This window comes from Brachypodium distachyon, chromosome 1 (assembly GCF_000005505.3).
Source record: "Brachypodium distachyon strain Bd21 chromosome 1, Brachypodium_distachyon_v3.0, whole genome shotgun sequence".
NCBI lineage: Eukaryota > Viridiplantae > Streptophyta > Magnoliopsida > Poales > Poaceae > Brachypodium > Brachypodium distachyon.
In genome coordinates, this window is record NC_016131.3 from 22,184,213 (window position 1) to 22,208,680 (window position 24,468).

A 24,468-nucleotide genomic window follows, 5' to 3' on the forward strand; every position below is an offset into this window, starting at 1 on the left:
TTGCACATGCTTGCATGTTACTTTTCATCAATCTATCTTAACTAACTGAAAAATCTATAATCTATCATACAATTCCATTATACATTTTCACTGAATACTCATTTCTTGCTCCTTTTCACTCACGTATGTTAACTAAAAAATTCCGCAACAATGTGCGGGACATCATCTAGTTTTCTCAAGTGTAAGGAAGCCTGAATGATGCGATGAACAGTCACGAGACGGGACTGAGGAGTGAGGCACAAGTGTGGAGCGATGCATGGAAAGAAAATGAGAAAGGGGGTCCATAGCCGGTTTTTCTTGTTAGATTGTTTTTCTTCATGCAAACGGAGGAAGGCATGCGAAGGTGATCCATTTTTTGACTTCTCTTGTATGATGGCATTTTTATGCTGTTAATTTATATGATCATGTTTACTAATGTCACACACTGATGTATGTTGCATTTGCACCATTCATGAATAGATGGTTTTCATGGAAATTTGCGTCAATCAAAGTTCCAATAAGTTGGATTATTCACTACGCTCGTTATTGACAAAAATAATAATTGGAATATTTTAAAAGTTAATTTGAGTTCAGTACTAGCTAGGCAAAAAAAAGCACGCCACTTCCGCCTCTAATTTCAGCATGTGGTCAACCATATAATCTCTCCCTAAGTGACGTGAATTTGCATAAATTTTATACAAATTTTAAATTCACATTATTTATTTTGGGACGGGAGAGGTGTGAAATTCTCTAAAAAAGCCGAGTTGTCAATGCTGCCGGAACCAGGCGGACAGGGAAGCAAGCAGCCACTTCTCCGACGGTACACAAGTACAGGCGGAGCCCTCCCCTGTCCCCTCCCCTCGCCCAAAATGCTGCCCTTTCTCCGTGGCGTCGCCTCCGGCCGCCTGCGCCGCCCCCTCTCCACCGCCGCCTCGCGCCCGCCCTGGGCGATGATGTACCGGGTCCCGCAGGCGTCGAACCCAACGGAGAGCGTGTCCTTCTCGTTCGCCCCGCCCCCGTCCGTCTCCTTCCTGTCCATGCCCAGCCAGGCCTACAACATCGACCCCCATCCGGCCAGCAGCACCGAGTCCAGGTGCGTCAGCATGCACCGCGGCCTCGTCCTCGCCGCCAGCGGCCATGGCCTCCTCCTCCTCGACACTCACATGACCCGCTTCAAGGCCCACCCTCTCTCGGACCTGGACCTCCCCATACAAGTGCTCTGCAACATCGCCCCCTTCGAGCTCCTCTACCGGAGGTTCGCGCGCTTCGTCTGCAACCCGGTCACCGGCCAGCTGTTCCGCCTCCCGGAATTCGACGGCGCGGAGAAGACCTTGACGGACGGCACGGGCCTCCTCACCCAAGGGCGAGCCGACGGCCCGCTCAAGAGGTATGCCGCTGCCCAGCTCTCCGAGGTCGAGGGGTGGGGTGGGCGTCGCTTCCTGCTGCGCCGGTTCTCCTCGGAGACGGCGGTTTGGGACGACCTGGTTCTGCCGTCCCCGCTGCCGCCTGGCCGGCGGATGCACATGATTCACGAGGTGCTGGACTTCGGCGGCCGGCTCTGGTGGGTGGACGTGAGCTGGGGCGCCGTCTGCGTCGACCCCTTCTGCGACCGGCCTGAGCTCCGCCCCGTCGAGCTGCCGGAAAGCAGCATGCTCCCTGGCCAGCAGAGTGATGATGAGATGAGGCAGCTTGTCAAACACCGCCACATGGGCGTCAGCGCCGGCAAGCTGTGCTATGGTGAGGTCGGCCCGTCCATATCAGGTCATTCGCGCTGGACGACGAGAGCGGCACCTGGACGCTGGAGCATCAGGTGCCGGTTGCCCATCTTTGGCCCAATGCCAAGGCGATGCCTTTGATTGCTAGTATCGACCCAGTCAACACCGATGTGCTGCACCTCAATGTGGAGGAATTCAATGTCAGCGTGGACATGCGCCGGAAGATGGTGATTGAGAGCAGTGCATTACCTAGTGGTATTTCTCCTCCGAGCCAATCCGGCACAACTTCCTATCCGCCCTGTGTGCTCCCGTCATTTCTCAGATCAAGCCCGATTCCAGGTGATCACTGGCTTTTCTAATTTAGCTTCCCGTTGCTAGCTGAATTCCTATATAAAATGCACACATATACACACTATGCGTACAAATTGTGTTGTGTTCCAAGTTCTTGTACATTGATCACCAGAGCTTTTTTCAGGTAAGAAGGAGGTCACCAAAAACAAGACTTTGGCTGATGTTCTGGTTCGCTCAGACAGACACCAGGCGAAATGAAGCGTGCCAAGTTACCAACCAATATATCTCTGGGTACTACTATCTCTTTAGTCCATGCTTCTATATCGTTCCACTATTAGCCGTATGTCATACATGTTTAGGATTTTGTATTTTTCTTACCGTGTCTCTTGAACAATCCATGCAGCTAGGATTGGGAGGAATAAGGTGGTGCTCGTTTACTTGCCAATTACTACCATTAGTAGTATGTATTGTTTCATGTATTGTCATCGTTCAAGTTAGCCTGTCACTGGTTAAGTTCTAGTTGGTGTTGTAGTGGAACTAGTAATATTTATGCCACTTGAACTAGTTAGAGAATTACATTTCAGTGTGTCTATGCCAGGCTTTATCTTTTATATTATACACCTGCTCAGTATTTTATATTGTTACGGATCACTTTGTGGGATGCTAGTCACTCGAATTTGTTCCTCGAACTTGTTAAAAAAAATGTTCCTTCAGTCATACAGTCCTGTGGCGGCAACTTGTGATGCTGCTGAAAATTATGGACTGTTTTAGCATGGACCCTTCATCCAGGAGTATGAAGTGTTTTCTGAACTAGCTTTCATTATTTTGCGAAGGCGGTTTCTGTGCTAGTAAGGACTATCATGATTAACAGATCGCGTGCAGAGCTAGAAACTGGGCAATGCATCGTTATGATAACCTAAAAATGCCTAGCCTTGTAATCCTCATGTCCATTTTTTTGTGGGGATCATGATGTCCAATTGACCATTGCCTTTTCCTGATAGCTTCACCAACTGACCATGATTTTGAAGCTTGCAATTTCAACTTTTGAAAAGGGTAACAAAGATCATGCATGGTGGATTATAGTAGCGCTTTCTGTTTACTTTAATTTTCTGTCTCTTTTTTCTGTATCATGCACTCTCTTTCTAACTTTTATATGGAAACGTCCTTAATGTTTTTTTCTTTTTTTCTTCAGGTTTCTTAAAACTAAAAAACAAGTAGTGGAAGATTGTTGCAGTTTGTGGGACTCTGATTTTGCAGAAAATCTGGAGAACTTCAGGTTTTTTGGAGTTTGCTGATGAATCATCTCATTTTTTGGAATCTGATAGTTGGTTCAGACTTCAGTTGACAGTAGCTCAGTCGAGTAGAATTGGTCAGCTAAAGCAACATCGTGTGCTTAGTCGCTGCAAAACAGTAGTGTCTTTTTGTAGGTAAAAGTTCATGCATCAACAGGCACAGATTGAACTCATGAAAGATGAGACATCCTATTTGGGGATCTCCTCTGCTTACCCGTCATACGCTCCGTATGAGACATATGTGATGAATTGTTGATGAGCGTTTCAGTATTCTCTGTCTGATATGCTCTCTGTTATTTGTACTTGCATTTCTCATCAATTTATCTATTGATACTAGTATTAGGTAAGAAGCTGTGAAAAATCAGTCTGAGTCAGTCTGCTATATGTGAATCGGAACATAATCTGCAAGTCTGAACTATTTTCTGAATAAATCATAGCGACTAAAAAAACTCTCCGTTGATCACATCGCCTGTGCGTCCGATCCTTCTATCGGGTTGGAACCACGAGACCCGTTACGGACGTGCCCAGCGTACGGCGTGCGTCGTGATTAGGGAAACCTCCCCGATCTTGTCCCCCGGTCCCCTTCTTCTTTTCCTTGGTCTTCTCTCCTTCGATCTCTTTTTCTCTCTCTATCATGTGCCACCACCCTTTGCGCCGCCAGCTGCAGCCGACTGTGCTGACCGGTGCGGCCAGGACAGGGCCGGATGCGGAGACGGAGCAAGGAGAGGAGGGAGAGCAGTCGAAGGGGAGACCAAAGAGGGAGCTGGAGCAGCGAGCGAGGCTGCCGAAACTGACCGCAACCAGGGCCGCCTCGTGCTGCCCCTCGTGGAGGCAGCCATGGAACCACTACAGCTGCTGGCCCAGGGGATCAGCCGCGTGCAGCTCGACGGTGCCCTGGGCCCCTAGCGGTACGATGATGCACATGTAGGCCGTGGAAGACTGCTACCCTGCAGGCCCGAGATTTCGGGGGCCGGTGCGAAAGTATAACTTGGGGTTCTTAATATAAATACAATAATACCAACTAATGAAAGTATATATCATATTTTGCCAACAAATACAAACAATTAATCAAAAGTTGCCTTTATATAAAAAATAGACATATTTCCTTAAAAGTCTAACATTACTTGATTCAAAGTTGTCGATGGTGATATGAGTATCAATCTCATCAATTCTCTCCAATCCAAATTAGTTTTGGCGATTAAGTGTGTAGGTACATGTGTATCAAGATAAAGTTGCGACAATTAATTTCGATCGGAAAGAGTACCAATTTTCTTCTCAATGCATAAATTTGCCAAACCACTTATCTCTTGAGACATGGTAGGTCTTAAATAGTTCTTCAACAATTTCAACTTTCTACATGATAATGGTTTCATAGTTCTCAAATTCAACGGGACTACATAAATTACAAAATTAATAACTAGCATAAACAATTAAAGATCAAAGATGGCTGGCTTTAAATGGCTCACCTTGTAGTGCTCTCGCTATCCAACCACAGTGATGCAGCTTCAGCCTGCAGGGCATCAGGAGACGCAGCAGGACTGAGGACAGTTGCCAGCATAGTAGGAGTTGGGGAAAATTAAACCGGCTTGGGGCAGGAACAGGCTTGGGCATCTTTTCGTTTCTTTTGCTAATCTGGCGGCGCTGGAGGGCTGATCGATCTGGCGGTGAGTGTCCGGGGGAATGACTCATGCCTGGTAAGTCCACGAGGACATAACTCTAACCGAGATATGGAGTCAAAGCCGGCATAGTTATATATACCGGTATCGTAAAGTCAAACTGACACTAAGCCGGCATCCTGGGCGTATGCCGGCATGGCTATTTTGTCTTATGAGTTTGCAGGACAAAGACGAGCACATTGACCTCGGCGATAGCCGAGATCTTTCAACGGTCCTATTCTGACCACGCGGTGCAAAATAAAGCAGAGCCATCATCATCTCAGAAAAGCAGTCAGCGCCTGCGTACCGGCGTCAGGCGACTGCAGAGAGGAAGCATCGAAAGAGAATCTCTGACGGAAGCCGGCAAAGGATAGCGGTACTTTCTGCAGGGTGACAGGAAAAAGTAAAGTTGTCTTGTCCCCTGCGGTGCTACCGGGAGGGAACCAATCCGTGTGCCTGGCAGGGCCCAAAGAAGATGGCGTTAGACTTGGCACACATGTCAGTGTGACATGGACGGCCTATAAATAGAACCTTACCCCTCTGTAAGAAGCAGAACGCTGCACTTAGACAACTAGTGTTTCTCCTTCTTCTTCTTCTTCCTCAAGAATACAGCTCAAAGAGCACCATTGTCGAGCTTGCCTATCTCGGCTAATACAACAAAGCAGGAATAGGAGTCTTATCTCGGCAAGAGGGCTCGGAACCTTGGTAGATCCGTGTGTGCTTGTGTGATTTGTGCGTGTTTCCCTTCACGTCCTCCCTCCTCCGGTTCCTCTTTCGTCCATCGGTCCCAAGTTAAGCCATCCTATGACATCTGCCGTGACACCATCACGACAGTTGGCGCCCACCGTGGGGCCAGCAACGGCGCTTGCTGGAGTTTTCATCCGGACGGGAAGCTTCCTCGTCACTGGAGAGCGCGTGGTCTCCGGTTTGCTCCAGAGATTCGGCTCTCTGGGCTTCATCGATAACAAGACGGGCTGCTTCAATGGCGCGCCGCTTCCCTGCGCAGGCCGCTTCATCAACTTCGGCTTGCATGAAGTTTATGTTGCTACTGACAGTCCCCGCAGGTACCTAGAGCAGGTGGTGATGGCCGAAGATCCCCCTGCCATATGCACGGTTCGCGGCCAGCACGCCGACTGCCTCGCTGATCGTGTGGAGGTCATGGTGACGGCTCATGGCGTCGATGCGGGAAGAGACGCTGCAGGAAGCGGCGTGGTCCCAACCAAGTCCGCCAGAACGGCGAAACTCCCCTTGGAGAAGCCGGAAAACATCGCCGCTCAAGCCGGCACATCGGCTCTGGCGCCAAAGCCAACACAGATCCAGGCCTCCATCGAACGGCTGATTGCGCCGGTAGCGTCGAACGCTAACCCGGCCTAGCTGCAGGCGGAGTTGGAGAGACAGAAGCTGCTGAAGGAAGCAGACGATGTCGCTCACGCTCGACAACAACTCGACATCTCGCTCCGTGAGTATAACAAAGCCCATGGTTTTAGTTCTACTGCGTTTACTACCCCTAGCCGAGTTGGGGAGGCGCGTAATCGTGGTAAGAACTTGAATGCCGAGATGACGAGAGAAGGCAGGGGTGCACCGGCAGCGTCGGCGAGTTTTGCCTCGGCACTGAAGCCGAAATACAATACCCCTGTCAAAAATCTCGGGGCTGCCGAGGCTGCGGCTGAGGAGTTGCCGAACCTTACGGGAGAGGCACTTTGGCAGCAACAGTTGTGCGTGAAAGAGCTGCTCCAAATAGCTAATGAGCAGAATGAGGCGTATATGAGAATGCATGGCAAACCCGGCGCATCTCAGGTTATTCACTCGGCTGTAGATGCCGGTGGCCGCGTTGACAAGCAAGTGTCCTCACCTGGTGGCAAACGGGACAACAGAGTAAACTCTGGCCGGAATAAGCAGCTGGAGCGTCATGACCCGGCTCTGGCAGAGAAACAGATAGTCAAAAGGGTTGATGACAGCCAAAGCGGCCTGCGTCCCGGCGACAATCGCCGAGACCAGCAAGAACGTTATTCGTTTGATCATGGACCCCGACCTCGGGGTCCGGCACCCAATACTGCTGCAGGTCAGCAGGGTGTCGGGCGCAATCCCCCCTATCGAGGTGAAGATCGCCGGTATGACCGTTACGATGATGGGTACTCGGCTATGGGCGACGAGGGTTATATCAGGCGAGGGCGTGATAATCTCGGCCCGCTCGGAGCCCGAGTTGGGAACAGACAGGTATCACCTCTGGATGCCCGACATCGGCTTGACATAATTTATCTGTCCGAGCTTCTGGAGGAGCAAGGCCCTCCAGGACCGCGTTGCTTTGCGCATCGGATCATGAGGGAGAGACAAGCCCCGGGTTTCCAGCTGCCTAGGAGTACAAGAACGTATGACGGCAGCATTAAGCCGGAAGACTGGCTGGAAGACTATGTCACGGCGGTGAGCATGGCAGGCGGTAACCGCAGATGGGTAGTACGTTATGTACCCCATATGCTGGTAGGGCCGGCAAGAATATGGCTGAACAACTTGCCGGAGGGCAGCATCAATTGCTGGATAGACTTCGAGTAAGTTTTTGTCAGCAATTTCACTAGCACTTACAAGAGGCCAAATCATCCTCAACAGTTGTCCATGTGCAAGCAAAGAGACAACGAGACTGACCGGGATTACCTGACAAGGTGGAGCAATCTCCGCAATTCCTGCGAAGGGATAGTGGAATCGCAAGCCATAGCGTGGTTTGCCCAAGGATGCCGACACGGCAGCATGCTGTTGCAGAAGCTGCAAAGAGAGATGCCGACCACTCTATCTGAGATGATCAGAATCACTGACATGTATGCGCTTGGCGATCTGACTCAGCCCTCGCTGATGCCGGCAGAACCACAAAGGGAACAACTAACATACAATCCTGCCGGGGCATTCCGGAGGAACGATCATCAAGATCATCGCAACAAGAGAAGAGATGATAGGCCGGATTACCGGTATGGGCCAGCCTATGTCGCCGCAATTCAGGATCAACCTGATGCCAGCTCCAGCCAGCGTCAGAAAACAGGAAATCAGCGGTGGGTCAAGAAGGGAGAACAAAAGAAGCCCTGGCAGGATAAGCCAAAGTATACGTTCGAGGTGATGCTGGATCAGCCTTGTAGTTTTCACACAACCAACCCCAACAAGCCAGCGAATCACACAATGCGGCAATGCAGCTGGATGCAGCGGGCCGACAACGGAGAGGCAAGTCGGTTGCCCCCTCCCCCACCGCTCACCGGCGCTAACGCCTAGATTCAGGGACCCCCCCCACCCCCCGCCAAATAATGCCGTCAATCAGGTGGAAGACCAAGGTATTCCGCAACATGCCGGAAAAAATGAGTACAAGGAGCATCACCAAAGCTACATGATCTTCATCACTGAGCCAACTGACAAGCAAAGTCAGCGCAGGTGAGAGATGGAGGTTAATGCTGTTATGTCAGCTGTTCCAAAGTTCATGTACTGGTCGGAGCAGGAGATCAACTGGAACCGCACAGACCATCCTAAAGTTATGCCCAACCCTAGTAGATTCGACCCAACACTCATCAGGCCTGACATTAACGTCAAGTTCACTCGGGGTCTCATTGATAATGGGAGCAGCATCAATATCCTGTACCGGGACACGATGCTTAATCTCAGCATTACTGATAACATGCTTGAGTCCAGCCGGACTACCTTTCACGGTATTGTGCCGGGAGTGTCTTGTGCCCCGGTAGGCAAGATCCAAGTGGACGTCTTATTCGGCACCAGGGAGAACTATTGGACCGAAAATCTAGTGTTCGAGGTGGTGGACCTTAGCAGTCCGTACCATGCGCTGCTTGGCAGACCGGTAGTCGCCAAGTTCATGGCTACTACTCACATTGGTTATCTGAAGATGAAGATTCCGGGACCAAATGATACCATAACTATCACTAGCAACTACAAACGCTCAATGGAATGTGCAGCGGCCGGGTCTACTTTGGCCGAGTCACTGGTCATTGCAGGCGAGAAGAAGAAGTTACAAGAAGCTGTTGCAATGGCTCAGGCGGTACAAATTGGCCTGCCGGCTATGACAAATCACCAAGGAACTGTGGCCTTTTAGGCAGCGAATGAGACAAAGAAGGTACAGGTTGATAGTGAGTTTCCAGACCGCACCGTCACCATTGGCGCCGGCCTGGGAGAGAAATAGGAAGGCGAGCTCAGCAGCTTCCTCCGTGAGAATCGGGATATCTTCGCATGGTCAACTCAAGACCTGCCAGGTGTGCCGAGGGAGTTGGCTGAGCACTCATTACATGTCAGACCAGACGCAAGACCGGTGAAGCAGCCCCTTCGATGCTTTGCCGGCGACAGAAGGAAAGTCATATCGAAAGAAGTATCCCGGCTCCTAGCTGCCGGCTTTATCATGGAAGTGTTGCATCCCGACTGGCTGGCAAACCCGGCCATGGCCGAGAAGAAGAAAGACGACCCAACTGCTGCCAAGGTGTGGCACATGTGTATCGACTACACTAGCCTAAACAAGGCATGTCCCAAAGATCCATTTCCGTTACCTCGGATCGATCAAGTGATCGACTCCACTGCCGGGTGTGAGCTGCTGTCTTTTGTAGATGCGTACTCTGGTTTTCACCAGATACCACTGAATCCTAATGATCAAATAAAGACATCATTTATCACCCCGTTCGGGGCTTATTGCTATCGCACTATGCCGTTCGGTTTGAGAAACGCAAGGGCCACTTATCAAAGGTGTATGCAGAAGTGCTTGCATGATCAACTCGGCAAAAATGTGCAGGTATATGTCGATGAAGTTTTCATAAATACCAAGGAAAGCGCCACGCTCCTAGATGATATCCGGGAAACATTTGCAAATCTGAGGGGATTTCGAATGAAACTGAACCCGGCCAAATGCACATTCGGTGTGCCGGCAGGAAAATTGCTTGGGTTCTTGGTATCAAGTTGGGGTATAGAAACGAACCATATGAAAATTGCCGCTATAGAAAGAATGAAATTGCCGAAGTGCCTCAAAGATGTGCAGAAATTCACTGGATGCCTAGCATCGCTGAGTCGTTTCATTAGTCGGCTAGGTGAAAAGGCTATACCCTTATACTAGCTGATGAAGAAAACCGACAAATTTGTGTGGACGCCACAGGCAGACCTATCTTTTCAAGAGTTGAAGAAGATGATTGCTACGGCACCAATATTAGCCTCGCCAATGGCGAAGGAGCCTATGTTGTTATACAGAGCAGCAACGAACCGAGTCGTTAGTGCCGTGATCGTAGTGGAAAGGGATGAAAACGGCAAGTCGGTGCAGAGGCCGGTATATTACTTAAGCGATGTGTTATCATCGTTCAAGCAGAATTATCCTCACTACCAGAAAATGGCTATGGCGTATATATGGCGGCAAAGAAGCTAAAGCATTACTTTGAGGCACATCAGATCCGAGTTATATGTGAGGCGTCCGTCTTGGAAATCATGAGTAAGAAAGACGCGAGGGGCAGAGTCGCAAAATGGGCTGTCGAGTTGGCACCCTATGCATTGTAGTACGACAGACGGGATGCCGTGAAATCTCAGGTTTTGGCGGATTTCTTGGTGTATTGGGCCGAGATGGAGTATGAACCACCGCCCCTGTAAACTAACTACTGGAAAATGCATTTTGACGACTCTAAGATGAAAAGTGGGCTTGGTGCCGGCTTATTTCTGACCTCGCCAAAGCGCGACCAACTTAAGTATGTATTGCAAATTCACTTCGCAGCATCTAACAATGTTGCCGAGTATGAGGCACTTGTGCACGGACTAAAAATGGCGAAAGAAATTGGAGTCCGCCGGATTCAATGTTTTGGTGATTCTGATCTGGTCGTCCAGCAAGCCTATGGCAATTGGGATGCATTGGATGCCAATATGGCGCTATATCATTTCCATGTCCAGAAAATCAGTGGCCATTTCGAAGGGTGCGAGTTTCATCATATACCGCGGGCGGAAAATGAGGCAGCCGACACATTGTCGAAACTCGGCTCAACACGACAGGCTATTCCGGCTGGTGTGGCGTTAGAGCATTTATGCAAACCATCCATCAAGCCATCACCGGAATCGGAGTCCATATTTATCCCGACGAGCTCAGAAGCCGATGTCACCCCCATGGACATCAATAGCGGCAACGGTTCCAGTAACTCGGGGACTGAGTGCCCTAATCCGGCAGAAGCAATGGCGATTGAGCCAATGGATATAGATGTGCCAGATGAGCCGATCTTCACTACTCGTCCTATGCCGGTTTGGGCGCAATCGATAATGTCTTACCTCAAAAATGAGAATCTTTCGGAAGAGGAAGTGTCGGCAAGACAAATTCAGAGAAGGGCGAAGGCGTACACCATCATCAATGGCGAGCTTTACAAGAGGAGCGTCACTAACGTCCTACAGCGATGCGTCGAGCCAGAAGAAGGGAAAGAAATGCTCCGGGATTGAAGCGACCGCCCCCGTACACGGGTTCGATCTCTGTGCTTTAGTGCTAGTCCCTGGATCGACTCACTAGCACACACAGTTTCAAGATGTAATGTCATAGAACAAAGGTCTCAATATTACAACGAATCATCCAGAGTTTAAAATGTACTTACAACTCGCATAACCTCACGGGTTAGCTGGAAATAAAACAACAGTTTAGCAGCGGAAAGCGAAAGATACAAGGGCACATCAACACCACGGTGAGAGCGTGTTGGAATGTAAGCCCGTAACCCAAATAAGCAGAACGTTCATCTTACTCGTCGTCGAAGCTTCCTGCATCATTAAACGATGCAGCCACTAGGGTCAATACATTGAATGTATTGGCAAGATTCACCAGGAGTTATAACAGAACCTATCAAGTATATGCATAATGTGGCAAAGTGGGGTTCAAGGCTATTTGCGTGGAAGCAGAACATAAATTACCCTACTACAAAGGAATGTTATAATAATGTTAACTATTTGACACGGGGTAGACACACCCATGCTCCTATTAACCTAGAGTACACTGAAGTGGATTCTTCAAGTGCTCCTACCCTGTTCAAACTATTCATTTTATTTAAGAAATTGGAATGAGTGAGACTTTCCTTACAGCTCCACATCTAGTCGCTCAAATTGTCTGTTGCCGGGGACACGGCTAAGTACTTAGTTTTGACGCTCTCGAGACTTTGTACACATTCCCCACAAGAAACCGACGTGTTAATCCCTTGCTGTCCTCAGGGTAGAGTAGCAACGGCATCGATTACGAGATTTTCAGAGGTAATTCCCTAAACCACAAGAGAATCACACTCCCCCTACACGGCTACCTCAGTACAATTCTTCGGGTTTAGGTTCATACAACTTACTCTTGTCTCGCCAGAGCTCATATAGCATTGTGGTTGTACTAGAAGCTTCTAAATAGGAAACTAGTCCAGTCTCGGTTACCCCAGGTGGCGTTCCACATTTGCAACGTAGGCGCCCCGAAACCACGGGAGAGACGTCCATGGACGATCCATTCCTGAATCCACAGGAACTCGACTCAGAGGGACCCATAGAAATGGACCTGACGCCGCTAATCCTCCAAATCTTCAAAGCTGCCCACCCAGGACGGTTCATTAAATTAATTGTTTTGCCTTACATCTAACAAAACATTTCATATCGCCAAAGGCATAACAATGTCATAATGTAGTTATTTCCCCCACGATACTACCATAGCCTAGCATTCAACTACAATCGATGGCAATTTGGTAGCAAGGTAATGGCGAGGGTAAACTATACTACCTGGGATTTATAGCTAGCATAGAAATACGGGTAATAGTCCTATCATTGCATCTCTACCAACAACACTAATGCATAAGCATTTTAAAACAACAATAATAATGGGATATGATCAAAGTGAACTTGCCTTGTCCAAGGTTGTGATAGTTCTCGCACTCTTCGCAACAACAAGGAATACACTCCACACAATCTAAAAATAAAAGAAACATGCACACAATAAACACAACACTCAATACAAAATCATGCCATGATGCATATGCTATGATGATGCACAACGAAGGTTACTTCTAAAGTAAAAAGTTTTGTTTCTGTTTTGAAAAGTTTTTCAAATGATTTGGACAGATTATACAACATCAAAGAGGTAATTAATATGCATGATACATGAATAGGGTTTAAAACAAAAGATTGTGCGGCTTTTGCAACATAGAGCAATATTTAACTTGTATGCCATGATTATACACAAGATAATTTCTTTTCTGATCCTAATGGACAGAGAACAAGTTTAAATAATTTTACAGCAAGATAACATGCTCAAAACTATTTTGAAACAATTCATTTGGAATTTAAACCATAAACCACCATTCTGTAAATAGCTACTGTCTAAGTTATTCAAAACTGAAATTAAGCAGTGCCAAAATATTCTACACGTTGTGACGATTCCAGAAAGGTGTGGAACACAAATTTTGAACAAACAGTTTAAAAGATATGAGGCTTTGAAGTTGTAGGGGCTTTTCTGCAAAATTGCATTATCCAATTCGGCCGAACTTAAAAAAAAAAAAACCCTGCCACGTGGCAGCGTGGGATAGGCCGGGATCTAGGGTTCCGGCCGGTGGGGTTAGCTCGCCGGACGGCGGCGGCGGGCGGCGCGGGCGCGGCCCTCGCGGAGGGGGCGCGCGGACGCGGGCGGCGCGGCCAGGCGGAGCGGGAGGCGGAGGCGGCGCGCGGACGGGCGGCGGCCGGCGCCGAGGAAGACAGCGGACGGAGGTGCGGAGCTCCAAATCGCGGCCGGCTCGCGTCACAGCGTGCGCAAGGAAGAGAGAAGGAAGACTAGGGGGTCGGCGCGGGCGGAGACTCACCGGAACGGCGGCGAGACGCGATGAACGGCGGTGGCAGAGAGTAACTCCGGCGAGAAATTAATCTCAAACCGAAGCGAAATTGATCGTGGGGTTTGGGGGAAGTGGTAGAGGAGTTCGAGGGCTTCGATATGACGCGCGGGGTTTCGGATTTGGTGGCTCGTGCGCGAAGAAAACGGAGGTGGAGTCTTGAGCAGTTCGCGGACGTGCGTGGCCGGATTTTTCGGACTGAGGTTGAAGATGACGCGTGGGTCAGGGAGAGCGGGCGGCTCGGGCGGGGCCGGTCTGGTCCGGTCCGGTTTGACCGGTTCGGTCCGGTTTGATCGGTTTCCTCCGGTTTTTCCTTTTCTTTTATCTATTTTCTGTTTTTGAACCTAAAAATTGATTCGAAGCTCCAAATCACTCCAAATAAAATACAACAAAATTTGTAAAAACATATTTTCATATGATCTAACTTTTGGAACAATAATTTCCTCAAAATAAAATATTAAAAAATACATTTGCCTATAAAATGGCTTTTAGGGCCATTAGGCTATCGAAACAAATTATTTTTCAAAATACTTTCAAAAGTCAACTTATGGGATAGCTTTATATGCACTAAATCCCTTTTTATCACAATACCCTCATGGGTTAAAATGCAAATACTCAAAAGCAAGTTCAAAGCCCAAAATCAAATAAAGGCATTTTTGCACAAGGGTTTTCTGGGCAAATTTTTAGGGTTTTGAAAATGATCAAATGCAAGGGTGACATGATGCTCATGATATGCAATGCATATGAAGAGTTTTGAAAAATTGGGATGTTACAGGGATATTCATCAGGGAGAGTGTGGCCATCATGCATCTTCAAGAACGCTAGTGGGCAAGCTTTCCGGCATGGTTTTTACTGGCCGAGTGCGTTGCCGGAAGCAGAGGACATAGTCAGGAAGTGTAACGGCTGCCAGCGATATGCCAGCAAGATTCATATGCCGGCGTCCGAGCTCAAGACCATTCCAATCACTTGGCCGTTTGTTGTTTGGTGTTTGGATATGGTGGGACCGTTCAAGCGGGCGCGAGGAGGAATGACGCATATGCTGGTTATGGTCGACAAGTTCACCAAATGGATTGAGGTGAAGCCGATAAAGAAGTGTGACGGCAAGACCGCGGTGTCATTTCTGAAGGATATCATCTTGAGATATGCGTACCCGCACAGTATAATCACGGATAATGGAACGAACTTTGCAGAGGGACCTTTTGCGCGATTCTGTGCGGAGAAGAAAATCCGGCTGGATGTCGCTTCCGTAGCACACCCTCAATCCAATGGACAAGTTGAAAGACCAAACGGCATGGTTTTGGCTGGCATAAAACCTCGACTAATTGAGCCATTGGAACGTACTCCGGGATGCTGGCTGGACGAACTCCTGGCCGTACTATGAAGTCTCAGGACGACTCCCAATCGCTCTATAGGCTACACGCCATTCTTCCTCGTATACGGGGCGGAAGCTACCCTACCAGCCGACATTGAACATGACTCTTCACGAGTAACCATGTATACGGAAGCTGAGGTAAAAGAGGCCCGGGAAAATGATGTTGACCTGCTCGAAGAAGCACGAGAATTGGCTCTATCTCGGTCGGCCATCTATCAACAGCACCTAAGGCGTTATCACAGCCGAAAGGTCAGCCCACGAGTATTCTGGGAAGGAGATCTTGTCCTCCGACTTGTGCAGCGCACAGCTGGCATGCACAAATTATCACCTCCATGGGAAGGACCCTTATTCTGAGCAAAGCGCTGCACAATGGTTTCTACTATCTTATAGATGCACAAGATCCCAAGGCAAACAGGATGGACCGGTCAGGTGAGGAGACCAAGAAGCCATGGAACGTAGCTTTGATTCGTCCGTTCTATACTTGAGAGCTGAGTACTTGTATCGTTTTTTCCTTATGTTGTATGTTTTAAGACAATGAAATTATCCGCCGAGTTCTTAAAAGAAACTCGGGGACTTCCATATCATTTAAGTGCTGAATTGCAATTATTTTTCGTATGTCCGCGTGGCTTAGTTGTGTAATCTTATGTCGGTCTAGTAGGGTGTCGGTGTTGGAAATCCCCTCTATGAATTCACTGTTGTCCGCAACCCGGCTTCATGGCAAACTAGAGACGGGTATAAAATAACCGAACACATGAAAAGCGACTGCGGAAACAAGCAATGCAGCGATCCGAGATGCACATTGTTTCAACTCGGCATTTCTTTCTTAACTCGGTTATTGCCAAGCGAATTCATCGAGTTACCTTTTTCGAAAGGGTGGTTTTATCACTTTGCGATTCATACGTCGAACGCCGACAAGGCAGACAAAAGAACCGAAGTCATAAAATTTCACTAAGAGAAAAAATGAACTTGGAGACTTTGTCGGGAATTCGATAAGCAAAAGACTTAATTAAATTAAAAACAAGATGTCTTATAAACAAAAGTATTCCGGTTACATTTGCACCCATCATTCCGGGGATCTAATATTTCTAAAGTTTTTTTCAGACTAAGCTAAGAAGAGAAGGCGGGGTTGTTGGCGCCGGAACTCGGCGCATCCGTCGCGGTGGAGGCTGACTCCACAGCACCTTCCTCGTCCGTTGCTTCTTTGCCTCCGTCCGACATCACGGCTTCGGCGTCAGATGTCGGCCCCTCCACAAACGTATGCACGTCAGCATACTGGATGAAGGACTAAGCCCGCTCCTTGTGCTTGGCGACCAGCTCGGGATCCGTGAGGTAGGGGGAGCCGGCGCGCATCAATTGCAGCACGTCGAGGTTGATGCCGTCGTACCAAGACAGTACGAACGACAACGGCTCGTCGGCGCCGATGCGTGCGGCCGACTCCCGCCAATCACTTATCCGAGACTCGACCTCCAGCAGACGCTTCGCCAACTCCGGGATGTCCGTCGGAGCCTCTTCTCCCGGTCACAGCGCGCGGAAGGTCCGGATGCCGGCATTCAGCATGTTGACGCCGAATGACTTGAGTGGCTTGACCCGGCTCGCAATGCTCACCAGGTAGTCCTCCAAGTCATACTCATACGGCACCCCTACTGCCGTTGCCGGATCCCTCTTCCGTCGAGCCGCCCTCACGGCCTCTTGAGCAGTCTCGAGGGGTTGGGGGAAGAATTCTAGCAAAAACAGACAAGCGGTAGTGAGTCTCGACATCCTATCGCTATTACTTGGACAAAAAATCACATGAGGAAGTTTATGCCAAGGCGACTTACTTGTCACAATGTTGTCAATGTTTACGAGCTCGTGCCAGACAACCTTGAACAGCTGGGTCTTCTCAGCATCCTCCAGCTCGGCGGCAGTGGCGTGGGTCTCGAATTGGGCAACTAGACCCTTGCACTTTTTCACCTCACTTTCCAGGCGGTCTTCTCATCGGCCTGGGAAGAGAGGGCCGAGGTGAGTTGACCCACCTCGGTTTGGTGCGCCTCGGCCTGCGCCGCTATTTGTGCCTGCAGTCGGGTTATTTCTTCTCGATGCTGCTCGGCCAGCCGAGTCTTCTCATCTGTTTAGCAGACATATATTACAGAGGCTGACATCTAATATGGGTGGAACCCGGAATTGGGATGAAGTGTTACCTTGAACCTCGGCGATGCGCTTTAGCAGCTCCGCCACTTGAGCGGTGTCCTCGGCTGTGAACAAAAACAAGTGTTAGTCTTTGCAGAACATTGATACTCGAACAAAGATCTTATTCCCGTAAAATATACTTACTTTGGTTCTTGCGATCAGCCTTCCGAGCCTCGTGCTCCGCCTCCAGCTTCTTGTACTTTGCAAGCAAAGTCTTGAAGGTAGCGGTGCGTTTGTTCATGCAGGACTGCAAAGCAACAATTCGCTAGTAAGTTTCGTACAATAAAGAAGTCCGCAATTACAAGCTTCAGGCCGACTATTCTAAACCTGGAATGAATCTCGGGGAATAAGTGTTTGAAGCTACTAAAGCTTCAAGCCGACTATTCTAAACTCGGCCTGAATCTCAGGGAATAACTGTTTGACATTTCTAAGTGTTGCAGAGTGTTTGAAACTTTAAGGGATAAGCTTTAGGCCGACTAATTCTTACTCGCCCTAAACCTCGAGGACTAGGAGTATGGTTACTATAATTGAAACAAAAATATTTTACGGAATTCTTCGTACCTTGGCAGATCAGCTGGCCTCAAACAAGGCCACCCTCGCTTGGTACATTCGGGTGGCCACCAATTCTGGAGTCGCCGCGGGTGGAGGTCCCACCAGCGGGCTTTGCCGAGCCGCCTGAAGGGAGCTGGAGGTCACTTCGTAAATGTCGGCGCTGTTCCAGTCCGTTATGAACTGGCCCAGTGACCCCAGCTATGCCCGCTAGTCGTCCGGAGGGGAACCCCTTGATGCCTGCCAGAGGGCTGCGGGCCAGTCAAACCCGGAGCCGCCGATCCTGCTGCAGCAGTGGGGCCTTTAGTCTTCTTGGCCCGTGCGGCAGCAGCTTGATCGATTTTCGGCTGCAATGGAGAAGGGGGCCGCATCGGGGTCGGCTGCGGTCCTTGGGGTTCCTGGGGACCTGTCGCCGCCTGTTGCGGCGGCTCCGAAGCCTGCGGCTCCGTCGACGTCTCGACTGCTGCCGAGGAAGGAGCAGCCTCGGTTGCCGAGGCCCCGGCCGCAGGAGTCTCGGTCTGGCCGACGACTGTGGCGTCGGTGCTCGGGCCGACATCCCGGGTTTGAAGCCTCGGCACGGGAAGAGGGAGTCGCCGGGATCTCGGACGCAATGCATGTCCGAGATTGCGTGGCCGTCAGAGCCTCCCTGCAGAAATAAGACTTAGTCGCTTGCATAATAACAAAGAAGAAAACCGACATTAGCGATTGAGGCAATATTGGCCTTACCCGACGATCAGGCGCTTGGGCTTGGGTCCACGAGCTGCAGTCTTCTTCCGCTTCACGTTCTGCAGAAGATCTTTGTCGGCGGCCCGATTCGAGACCGCGCGCTTCTCTTGGACCGGCGCCGCAGCGGCGGCTGCGTCTGTGCCTCAGCGGCAGGCTCGCCCGACTCGGCTAGTTCCGGGATAGAGCAAAAATGAATACTTTGCTAGTGGATATTGAAAGGATTACAAGAAGATGTCAGAGATCCTTACAGTCGGTACGGCGAGGGTCGGCATGGGCGATCGGCATGAAGTCCTCCGAGTCCGGGTCCTCGGCGTCAATGGACCTGCGCGAGGCTGCGAAGCGTTTTTCTGGAGAATTCCCGTCTTCCTTTAGCTGAAGAGAGAACCTCTGCACAAAGAAGTCAAAATTGAGTCGAGAAAGATATTCGTCAGATAGGTGCCGACATAACCATATGACGGATATGAACAAGAGACAAGTAAAAATTAGAACTTACCGGAGGAGCGCGGTGATCCCAGCTGAATGCCGGCATACCCCATGTCCATTTCTCGGACATGTTCGTCTTGGCGATCGCCTTGACCCAGCGCCGGACTTCAGTGTGGGAGAGCTTGAAGGTCGACACCCTGTCCGGGTCGAATTGGCCGCCATAGAAACACATTTTGTGTACCCGGCGCTGGAGCGGACACAGCCGCCGGTACACAAAAGTGGCCAACAAGTAGTCAGCTGTCATCCCGTTATCTTTGAGCTCGAGGATGGCGGCGTGGATCTTGTTGACTTTCGGGAGGGTCTCCTTCGGGTCATATGCCCAGTTTCTCTTCTCCTTCGGGGGGCCGACTTTGAATCCTCGCAGATTGATCTTGTCGGCTTCGGAAGAGTTTTTACATAGAAAAAGGTTTTGAGCCATTTCTTACAAGACTCAAGACCCTGAATCCGGGGGAAGATGGAACCCCGGCGAGGAACGACAGTGGCGGCGCCGCATTGGGTCATCGGCTTCGCGGCGCCGGGATTGTCCTTATCGGGAAGAACCTGTGGCCGGAACATGAAGTACCGGGACCACATGTCGATAGAGGGCCAAAGGCCGAGATAGCCTTCGGAACAAGTGACGAATGCCGAGAGAGTAAGAATGGCATTCGCCGGAAGGTGGTGCGGCTGGAGGCCGAAGAAATCTAGGAAATTCCTAAGAAAATCGCTAATAGAAAGGGCAAAACCGCGTTCAAAATGCGAAAGGAAAACGACGCGCTCACTAGCCTTCGGAGTTGGCACGAGTTCGTGGCCGGGAATCCGGTACTCAACGTCCTTCGGGATCCGCCGGGAGCGGCGGAGAGACTGGATGTCCGCCGGTGTCACGTCCGAGCCTTCCCAGCCTGCTCGCTCGGAGCCGGTCCTCTCCTCAGCCAGCTGGGCAGCAGGGTCGACGGCGGGGTTGCGGGAAGACGATGCCATGGGAGGAGAGTAGATCTAGGGTTTGGAGTTTCTGTGAGGAGATGCTTGCGTGAGGCCCGAGCTAGCAGGCGAATGCGACGGAGACCCAGATAGGTGCGAGCGAACCAGCAGCGGCGAGCTCGGAGGCGAGAAACCGCGGCGACGGTAGAGTTCGGTGCTAGCAGTGGTGGCGGAGTGCGCGAGGAGCAGGGGAACAGAGGAGGAAGAAGACTGCGAAGAGTGCGAAGGGTTTTTACCCACGCCCTCCCCTTGTTTTTATACACGCAGTGCAGTAATGGGGCGCGATTCCCCCGCGCCCACTGCCTCAGTGGCTAACGGGAAGATTCCGCACGATTTGGGCGCAGTTATTCCCATCAAAGCGTGCGCTTGGTTATTGCGCGGCGTGTGGCCAAGAATCCCGCAAGATCCGGGAGGATAAGTGTCTGCGTGGGAACCGAAATTCTTTCCTTAATGGCTCTGTCGGCTTTATTGTCCGATGGGACGGCGGGCTCGCCTCAGAAAGCGCAATGGCAATAACTCGAGCCTTATCCTCCCGTTGGTTTAAAGGAGTGTAGAGTCCAAGTCACAGGTGGCATCTATATCGGCAAAAGTAAGTTTTCGACTGTCGGTCATGAAGAAGAAAAAATCTCGGCTAAGGGCTGGATAAACACGCCGACCCGGAATGTCGGAATGAATTGATCTCGGCTAGGAGAACCTGGGGTTGTCTCGGCATCCTTCTCGGCTAAGCCTAAGTAGGCTTTGGTGGTCTGTCTACGGGAAACTGTCGTGGCCCGACATTCTTCTCTACCGTACCGCAACAGCTTCGGGGACTAGTGTCGGGGCGATGACCCCTGGTAGGGTCATGGCGACACAACTCTAGCCGAGATGACGGAGGCAAAGCCGGCATAGTAATATATGCCGGCATCGTAAAGTCAAACTGACACTAAGCCGGCATCCCGGGCGTATGCCGGTATTACTATTTTGTCTTATGAGTTTGTAGGATAAAGACGAGCACCTTGACCTCAGCGATAGCCAAGATCTTTCAACGGTCTTATCCTGACCACACGGTGCAAAGTAAAGCAGAACCATCATCATCTCAGAAAAGCAGTCAGCGCCTGCGTACAGACGTCAGGCGACTGCAGAGAGGAAGCACCGAAAGAGAATCTCTGACGGAAGCTGGCAGAGGATAGCGGTACTTTCTGCAGGGTGACAGGGAAAAGTAAAGTTGTCTTGTCCCCTGCGGTGCTACCGGGAGGGAACCAAGCTGCGTGCCAGGCGGTGCCCAAGGAAGATGGCGTTAGACTTGGCCCACATGTCAGTGTGACATGGACGGCCTATAAATAGAACCTTACCCCTCTCTAAGAAGCAGGACGCTGCACTTAGACAACAGTGTTTCCCCTTCTTCTTCTTCTTCCTCAAGAATACAGCTCAAAGAGCACCATTGTTGAGCTTGCCTATCTCGGCTAATACAACAAAGCAGCAGTAGGAGTTTTACCTCGGCAAGAGGGCTCGGAACCTGGGTAGATTCGTGTGTGCTTGTGTGATTTGTGCGTGTTTCTCTTCACGTCCTCACTCCTCCGGTTCCTTTTTCGTCCATCGTCCCCAAGTTAAGCCATCCTATGTCATTTGCCGTAACACCACCACGAGAGTGCGAGAGCGCGAGCGCCGCGAGGAGGCCACGAGAAAACGATCGGGACAACGAAATCGATCGCTAAGGGAAGTTCTTGGACCAGGCCTATTACTGTAGCTAGGGGTAGGTGGCCCTCTAGAATTTTTGGCCCGGTGCGGCTGCACCGCATGCACAACCCCAGGGCCGGGCCTGGCTACCTGGTGTTGAGACAAAGCAAATTTGAGAGAGAGGGGGGGGGGGGGGGGGAAGCTGCTCGTGGATGGATGTTTTGGGATGGTTCAGTCGGTACAGATGCGGCTGAAGACAGAGAGGGGTGAATCGCATGTAGTTGGCTGCCAGGGAAGCAAATTTGCATTGTTGTTTGTTCTATATTTTTTCATGTGGTCAGAAGCCTTTTATCTCCTTAACACCTTTAATACCTAGTTGCCATGCTTATGTCGTTTGTTTTTCACACTGCTTAATTCTATGCTTTTGCTCGTAATCACCAATTTGTTTGATGGTAGGTGCCATGTGTTGTTTACCTGGTAAGTATCTCCAGGTAACCCGGTAAATTGGCACATGGGGTAACACAGTAAGTAACCTGGTAAGTAAACCATAGTTAACCTAATAATGATACTCAATTAACCTGATAAGTAGGCACATTTAACCTGATAAATAGGCACGCTTAACCTGGTAAGGATGCTTAGTCTAACTGGTAAGTAAACACGACTAACCTGATAAGTAGGCACGGTAACCTGACAAGCATGGTAAGCAGGCACGATTAAACAAAGCAGGGCTGTATAGTGGCTGGTGCAGAGTGTGCATGTGTCCAGGCCCCCAAAATTTAGGGGCCGTATAATGTCCTTATGCAAAAGAGGTATGGTTCCTTTTCTTCCAGGAAAATGAAAGAGTGGCTCGGGCTGCTGGGGCAACAACAGTAAAAAAATTAATGGTTGCAATTGACAAGAGGTTCGAAGAACAATGAAGTCATTAAAAAAGAGGTTACAATGGCCACCTACATTATTTGGAATCTTTGGATTGAAAGAAATAGAAGAACTTTTGAGGAAAAGATTAGAACTCCGAGTGCTTTGCAGGGGCAAATCAAAGATGGCATAGACGAGTTTGAAAGAGCTTTTGCAAGTTAGCTATAGTCCTTGTACAGTCGAGCTATTTTGTTCATAGCATCGGATTTTCTTCTTTCAGTTCGGTTGTAGTCCGTAAGTTGTTGTTTCCCTCTTCTTAATGCAAAGGCAGAACACCTGCCATTTCAGTTCAAAATAATAATAATTTAGGGGCCTCCAAATCTAACCTTCATATTAGTTAGCTATTTTTCACAGCAGATTTCTTGGCCTGTTAAATAGAAAAGAAAAAAAAGAGGCCTTGAGAAGAAGGGAAGGAAGCCAAGGCCCTGATTCTCCTGGACGTGCTTGTCTTGAGTTCCCACTGAGTCCATGTTCGGCCGTTAGAGTTATCTCTACTCCGTCGAGGACTCTTTTTTTCGGATCTCACGGGCATATAATCCTCTCATCATTGATTCAATATTTATTATAATTCGGTGGAAGTATATTTTGATGATTCAACATCTATCAATTTTAGGGCCACACCTTACATTTTGCACTAGGGCCTCAAATTCCTAGACATGTCCCTGAAACTAAGTATGCTTAGTTAACCTGATAGATAGACACGATTAACCTTGTAAGCAGGCATCGTTAATCTGCTAAGTAAGCACCGTCCACATGGCAAGTATGCGTGGTCGAACCGACAAGTAGGCGTGGATAAACCAGCTAGTAGATGTTGATAAATCGAAATAGGTAAAAGCTAAACCGGAATAAACTGGTAAATCGGTGAATACGAACATATAATCTTGTAAGCAGTGTGGATGGCGATATTTTAATTTCGGAGGGAGTGTTGCCCCTATTCCACTTTTGTCGTTCTTTTCGGCCTCAGAGTAGCCCACGAATGAGCTTTTTCTGTAATTTTCTTGTGATGTGGAATGTTGTAATAGATGGATTAGACTATTTTGGTGATAGAACGCGCTATTAAAGATGATGGGTAAATATGTCTAGTTAACATGATAAGTACGTCTGGTTAACCTGGTAAATATGTTTAGTTAACCTGGTAAATAGGTACGGCTAACCTGGTAAATTGGCACGGTTAACTTGGTAATTAGGCAAAACTGTTAAATAGGCTCAGTTAACCTGGTAATTAAGCATGGTTAACCTAATAGTATGATCAGCAAAAATGATAAGCAGGCTTCATGAAACCTGGTAATTAGGCACATGTAGTCTGGTGAGCGGGCTTAATTAATCTGGTAATCAGACGCACGTAGCCTGATAAATAGATGCACGTAACCTGACAAGTAGCACAACTAACCTTATAAGTAGTACTCCCTCCATTTCTTTTTATAAGGACTGTATTGTTCGGCACGAATATTAACGCAACTCCCCAACAATGAGAGGTGCACTCCCGGTCTCTCCTCCCGCTTGTAAACTGCCGCAAGCTGTTAGCCAGCACATGGACGAGCAGATTTTTCTCACCCACGACTCCTCCCTTTTCTCAGTTTTTGTACTAGCATGCAACAGCAGTTGGGATTTTTCCGTTAGCCAGCGCGTGCAATCGCGGCAGCCCGTGGAGTTGCAGGCGCGCGCCTTATATTTCGGAAACGAATTGAAAATTGTATACGCCTTATATAAAAAAACGGAGGGAGTAGGCTTAAGAAGGTAACTTAAGCAGCCACATGTGCGTCAGCGACGCATCCGTGCGTTTGTTTAGGCTAAACAGATTTTTCACGGCTAAGAAAACAGACGGACTGCGTGCTGTAACACAATTGGGCAGCAGCTTTCCTAAAAAAATAAAAAAAAAACGTAAAATCT

At 49.3% G+C, this 24,468-nt stretch overlaps 1 pseudogene; it reads left to right on the forward strand.

The window, feature by feature from the left end:
• Positions 1–609: 609 nt before the first annotated feature.
• LOC100824342 lies at positions 610–3,624 on the forward strand (annotated as a pseudogene).
• Positions 3,625–24,468: the final 20,844 nt, after the last annotated feature.